This window comes from Eschscholzia californica, unplaced genomic scaffold (genome assembly GCF_041429995.1).
Source record: "Eschscholzia californica isolate CP2 unplaced genomic scaffold, dmEscCali1.0.p SCAF_2, whole genome shotgun sequence".
In the NCBI taxonomy this organism is placed as follows: domain Eukaryota; kingdom Viridiplantae; phylum Streptophyta; class Magnoliopsida; order Ranunculales; family Papaveraceae; genus Eschscholzia; species Eschscholzia californica.
In genome coordinates this window covers 2,640,259-2,646,240 of record NW_028238309.1, presented here as the reverse complement: position 1 = coordinate 2,646,240, position 5,982 = coordinate 2,640,259, and the positions used below count along the sequence as shown (strand labels likewise).

The following is a 5,982-nucleotide window of genomic DNA, read 5'->3' as shown; positions in this document are numbered from 1 at the left end:
AGCATAGAGTAGTCTTTTTAATTTTCAGTGGATTGAACTGGAACTTTTGCTACTAATTTTTTGAATTAGGATGAATCTTGATATGCAGTTGTTGTTTGAGATCTTAGTTCACATAGTGATATGTTTGCCTTATTTGAAGAAATTTTAGATTTCAGCAAGTCGTAGAGGTACTGGTGAAGAAATTTCAGTCTCAAGGTTTGCAGACCACTTGTGTAAGTCCTAGAGGTTAAACTTTTTTACTCTTTTCGAAGAAGTCGGTCAATTTCCCCAATTTGTTAGTAACAAACATCTAGAAGCAATATGCATGAATTAGAATTCTAGTAGTGTGATAGGATTGCGCATAGATACCTCAAACCAAAAGCACAAAAGAAGAATTTATTACACAAACACAATAAGTAGTACAAATTTGCGTAGAGTACATACGTAGTAGATCATATTATGAACCAACTTAAATGAAAGAAAATCACAAAAAAACATCGTTTGAAAAGGCTACCACATATATAGATAGTAGTTGTTTTGATTCAATACTAGTTTGTTTGATAACATTATTCAGAAAAAGCAGCAGGAACAAGAAAACATCGGCTCTTCAATCGATAAATTACAACTGAAATTAACAGCCCACCCTTCAGCTTCCGCGCATACAGCCACACATGGAGCATGAGTTACTTGTTCACAGTAATCTACAGGACCCATATATTTCCAAGTACAAGCTTGTGTCTCCACCATTACTACAACACAAATTAAGAATAGTGAGGTGAATGACAATTTTATAATTAAGCACAACAAGCTAGGTTAGGTTTATAGGCCTTTAGCGCCTTAATTTGGCCAGTCAAATAGTATTTTTCATTTGTATAAGCTCCCGACACTCTTTACCTTCAAATTCATAGCTACTACTAGATCAACCGTGTCCAAATACGACTTTTTGATCTCATGTATTAGGCTAACAGATAACAGCAAATACATTCTATAATTGTTCATGAATTAATAAAATGAAGGCAATATTTTGTCAGACCATACTTTCGTATGAAACCCTATCATTCGTTTAGTAGTGTGAAATTAAGAATAACAAATAGTCTATCAATGAAACTTCATAGATTTTCAAAATAACATGAAAGAGAAGCTACTTACGAGAAACAGGGAAGATCATCAAGAAGAGAAAACAAAGCAAGAAATTATTAGCCATGGTCTCTAACTCTCAAGATAGACTCTTCTTTGGATTTGTGAGAAAACAGAGTGATTACTACTCTCTATTTATGATAGCCATGGTACAACTCTCAACTCTCATACTATAACTGCCCTTAGTTTTTAATGCTATAATCTAGTTGACCGGAGTATTTTTTTTTTCTTCTTTTTTATGTATTTAGGAATCGTTCTGTCATATATGAATTATCAAATTCATTCATTAAATATATCATAAAAAAAGATAATTATTTTTGAGACACTAGTTTATTAATGATTTAATTGCACGTATCTTAAAATATTGACTTGCATCATTTTTGTTTATTGATAAGAGAAGCTTCCCAAAGTAGCAAGTTGTTCTCTAATATTTTAGTGGATAAAATAATTTTGCAAGTAGTGACAAAAAAATGTAATGTCATGTAATATGACTATTATGTACCACCAATATATGTTGGATGAGTTGGGGAAATAATAAAAATTTCCGAGTATAAATTATCACAGCGTGGAAAAAACAAAAAGATTTATCCCAAACACACCATCTTTTTCATATTGTCGGTCGGCGAAACTCGCCAGAGTTTCTCATCTTCTCATTTATCTCTCTCTTCTCACTTTCTTCTCTCTCTTCTCCCTATCTATCGCCGGCGAACGAAAAGAGCCCCTTCGCTTGATCTCTTGTTTCGTCTGGAAATCAGACTAGACCTTGTCTAGTTTGAAACTAGACGATACCAGATCTCCACCGAAGGGGTTCATCCCCTTCGTCGGAATATAGGTGAGAGAAGAGGACGGAGAGAGAAAAGAAGAAATTTAAAAGTATAAGGGTTGTGGGTTTGGAGGAGACAAAAATTTTATATTATTTTTTTCCGTTCAAAATTTTAAACCTCGAATAATTTCTTTATTTCCTTGGAACACCCACGGACAAAATTCCCGTCCCAATTACGGGCTGTGAGCCATGTTTATAATAAGTTCATGTAGGATGAAGCTTTGGGATTTTTAGCTGTTCTCTTCATATAGGTGGCTAGTCAAATATGCAATAAGTTTGTCGGGCTTTACGCCTCTTTCATGTTGTTGGGCTTTAGATCTCTTTCATTATTGGTTTAACTTAGACAGTTATCGTGCTTATTACATCACATATTCATAGTGTATCAATACTTTGTAACAACTAACGTAGATCGTAGTTGATTTTACAAAAAAGAAAAAAAAAATTAGACTATAGTTAGAAACAAAAATACCTTGAAAAAAGTGATGGCTGTGAAGAATTCTTTGCAAAGGAAAATAGAGGCATGAATGCACAGCTTAACATTTAAGTTAAGAAACTAAAAAGAAAAATATAAACTCAGTCCATGCTCCTTCCACAACTAACGTGGGATTATCCCAACAAGATAACCTGAAAAATATAAGTAAGGACTTGTACATGCAGTGGTGGTCTCTTGGGCATTGATGGGGCCAACAACAAGCTTTCAACAAATTTGGGTTGGAATTATAAGTTGAATCTATTAAGCTGTAACATCCAAACTAACTACTCATTCACAACTACTGTATTATATTCTCTATTCTTTTCTACCCCAATCACTATATAATAAAATTGTTGACATCAAATACTAATACATATTATATAGTGCTCTAGTAAAAAGTAAATCTAATTACAATTTTCGAGTATAGGTATAAACCGATGTAGATTTTCAAATGAAAAATCAGTAAAAGCATTGAAGAACAAAATAATCATTATAGCTAGTAGACCAAAAGGGGAGAAGCGTCGGCAAACCCACAACGTAAGGAATAGAGACATAACAGAAAGCGTTGCTTATATACAGCAACAAAAGGACATGTATAGTCAATAATGTTAATTACTCCTCACGCCAGATATGAAATTTATCAAGTGACAAATGGTGACTATTAACTGATCTAGGTTTTCATAAAGCACATCATTATTAAATAAGTAGAAGATCACATCTAGGTTTTCATGAAGCAAACCGTAACATTTAAGTTAGAGCATTTCTAATGCAACACTCAAACATGGAGTGCCACGTAAGATTTTTTAGAGTTTATCTTTACAAACCATATCTAATGCATAAAACTCAACATGAATTTTTAAAATGACGTGACAAGATTTATTTTAGAGATTCTTAAGAGGATACTCTAAATTTAATATGTCCTCTTAAGAATGCACTTTAATGATTTTCCTGTTTCTCGTTCTTCCATGTTGTGGAAATTCTTGAAAACTGTAAGTACCTGATCTTTGATTTTCATGGTATATATATGCCCAAACTTTCCTGGAAGCATCATCTATAAAAGTAACAAAATACAAAGAACCACCAAGTGTTTTGACCTTTAAAGGTCCACAAACGTCAGAATAAACGAGCTCCAAAACACTGGATTTTCTTTCAGATGCATTCCTCTGAAAGGAAACTCTATGTTGCCTTCCTACTAAACAATGAGAGCAAGTGCTTAAATTTACCTTTCATGTTCGGTAAGTCTTCTCGTTTGGCAATGATTTGAAGTCCCTTCTCTCTCATGTGACCGAGTCTTCTATGACATAGATAAGTGGAAGAATCTTTTTCAACTGCATTCAATTCTCATTTACACAGTTTTACTTGAGTCCTGTATAAAGTACAACACTTCTTCCCCCTTGCTATCACCATTGACCCTTTTGTGAGTTTCCACTTTCCATCACCAAAGTGACTGTGATACCCTTCATCATCTAATACTCCTGTAGAGATTAGGTTATATCGAAGATCTGGTATGCCTGACATTCTTAAGAATCAATGTACTCCCTGTGCTCGTCTCAATTTTCACTTCTCCAATTCCTACGATTTTTGAGAAACCTAAGTTTCCAATCCTGACTTTGCCAAGGGCACCAGTTCTGTAAGATTCAAAGAAATCCTTACATGGAGTAGCATGATACGAAGCACTTGAGTCAACCAACCATGTTGTTTCTAGTTCTGACTCAGTCATACTTAAGCAAGTGTCTTCACAACCTGAGAGTAAGATAATGTCATCACCTGACGCAATTGCTGCAACATTATCTTGTTTTTCATCATTCTTTTTATTTTCCTTCTTTGGTTTCTTGCATTCACTCTTGTAATGACCCAATTTTCCACAACCAAAACATTTAATTTCTTTCTTTGGTTTTGATCTTCCCCTTGACTTATCACGACTTATGAGATTTTCTACTTTTACCTCTCCCTCGTCTTTCTGTAACAAGAGTGCTTCTGAATGAGACTCGTCTGATAACGATTAGTACTCACTTCCATATTTCTGAACAATAAATCTAACCTGAGCTCTGATACCACTTGTTAGGAAAAATAACCTAATTAACTTGTTCAGGATTATGAAGATAAACGATGCGAAAGTAAAAGTAGAGACACCAAGATTATTTAACGTGACAAAAAATTCCCCAGGTAGAAGGTAAAAAACCACGGGACCTAGTCCAGAAATCTTCCATTATAATTAAATAATGGGTTATACAATTCTTCCCTAACGCAATAGGGGATTAACCAATTCTTCAAGATGTGTAGAAACACTCTTGGATAACAACTCTTCACCAAAACTATGGTGGATAAACTGAACAAAGAAACAAAGAAATAGAGATCTCTTACTCCTTAAGATTTGAACAAATCCTAGATTACCAAAGGATGAAGAAGATAACCACAAACTAAATTGCTTCACAAGATTAATGATCTTCCTTTCTTCAAACTAATATTCTTCTCTTTCAATCTCTCTTGAAAGAATCACTTTAGAAATCTCTCTTTCTCTGACTTCTCTTTGTTCTGAAAGTTGTGTATAATCTCTTCCCTTTTATAATGATAAATAAGGAGGTTTACCAATAGAAATAGGAATTTCTTTTTAGGCTTGAAAAAATAGAAGTTTCTATTTTTTCCCCAAACAAGGAATAAGGGAAATCTTATTCCAACTAGGAGTCCTTTTATTATAAGGAGGGACCCTAACAGGTTTTCGTATTTATCGTTTATCCTCCTTGCAAGTGTTAGAGTATAAGAAACGAGATGAATCGAGATCCGAAGATATTAAAGATCAACCATCCAAGATATATGAAGATGAGACGGATCGACATCAAGCGATCCGACGACCAAGATGAGTAAAAGATATTGGAAGATATCGAAGATATATTTAGGATATCTCTTGTAACTATTTAATAGTAATATTGAGTAGAGATTATATAGTTTCCTAGTTTAGTTAGGAGAAACTAGGAAACCCTAAACCCTATAAATAAGATATGGGTTCTAGGAGTTTAAGCATTCAATTACTATTCGATCATTGTAATGAATCACCACAATTGTGGATAATAAAGTATGTAGCCTTCTGGCTTTCTCCGAGGATGTAGGTCGTGACTATCCGACTGAACCTCGTTAAATATTGTGTCTTTATTTTATGTTCATCTCTCTATCGCTCAATCTCTCGGTCTCACCATCTCTTCTATTATCAAGAGGTTCATCCCTCTTCACAGCAAGTATTAAAAAAAAAAAAAAAAAAAAAAATTTAAGCTGGTCATTGTTACGGAAGAACGAGAAACTTTAAAATATCATCTCTTTCTTTATATTCTTTTCATAGACTTATTGACATATATGTATTAATCGGACAAATTATTCATCCATTTATGGACAATGACATCTACCTCCACCATTATCATTTTTACCAGGAATATTAGTACACTTAGAAGGACCAGAAGGATGAACGGGTCCTCTAAGTGATCGAGTATTAAGCCTAACAATATTATCAACTTCACTAATTCTACTACCTGTGGAATCAACTACAATATTTACATTGTCGACGTTGGATACTGTCCGT

The 5,982-nt window shown here is 33.9% G+C and overlaps 1 long non-coding RNA gene across 1 annotated transcript; it reads right to left on the bottom strand.

Moving 5' to 3' along the window:
* Nucleotides 1–359: 359 nt before the first annotated feature.
* Nucleotides 360–1,255, bottom strand: LOC147555239 (uncharacterized). The gene is made up of 2 exons (XR_015235170.1): nt 1,129–1,255; nt 360–728 (listed from the first exon to the last, which is right to left on the bottom strand). It is a non-coding gene; the product is annotated as an uncharacterized LOC147555239 (long non-coding RNA).
* Nucleotides 1,256–5,982: the final 4,727 nt, after the last annotated feature.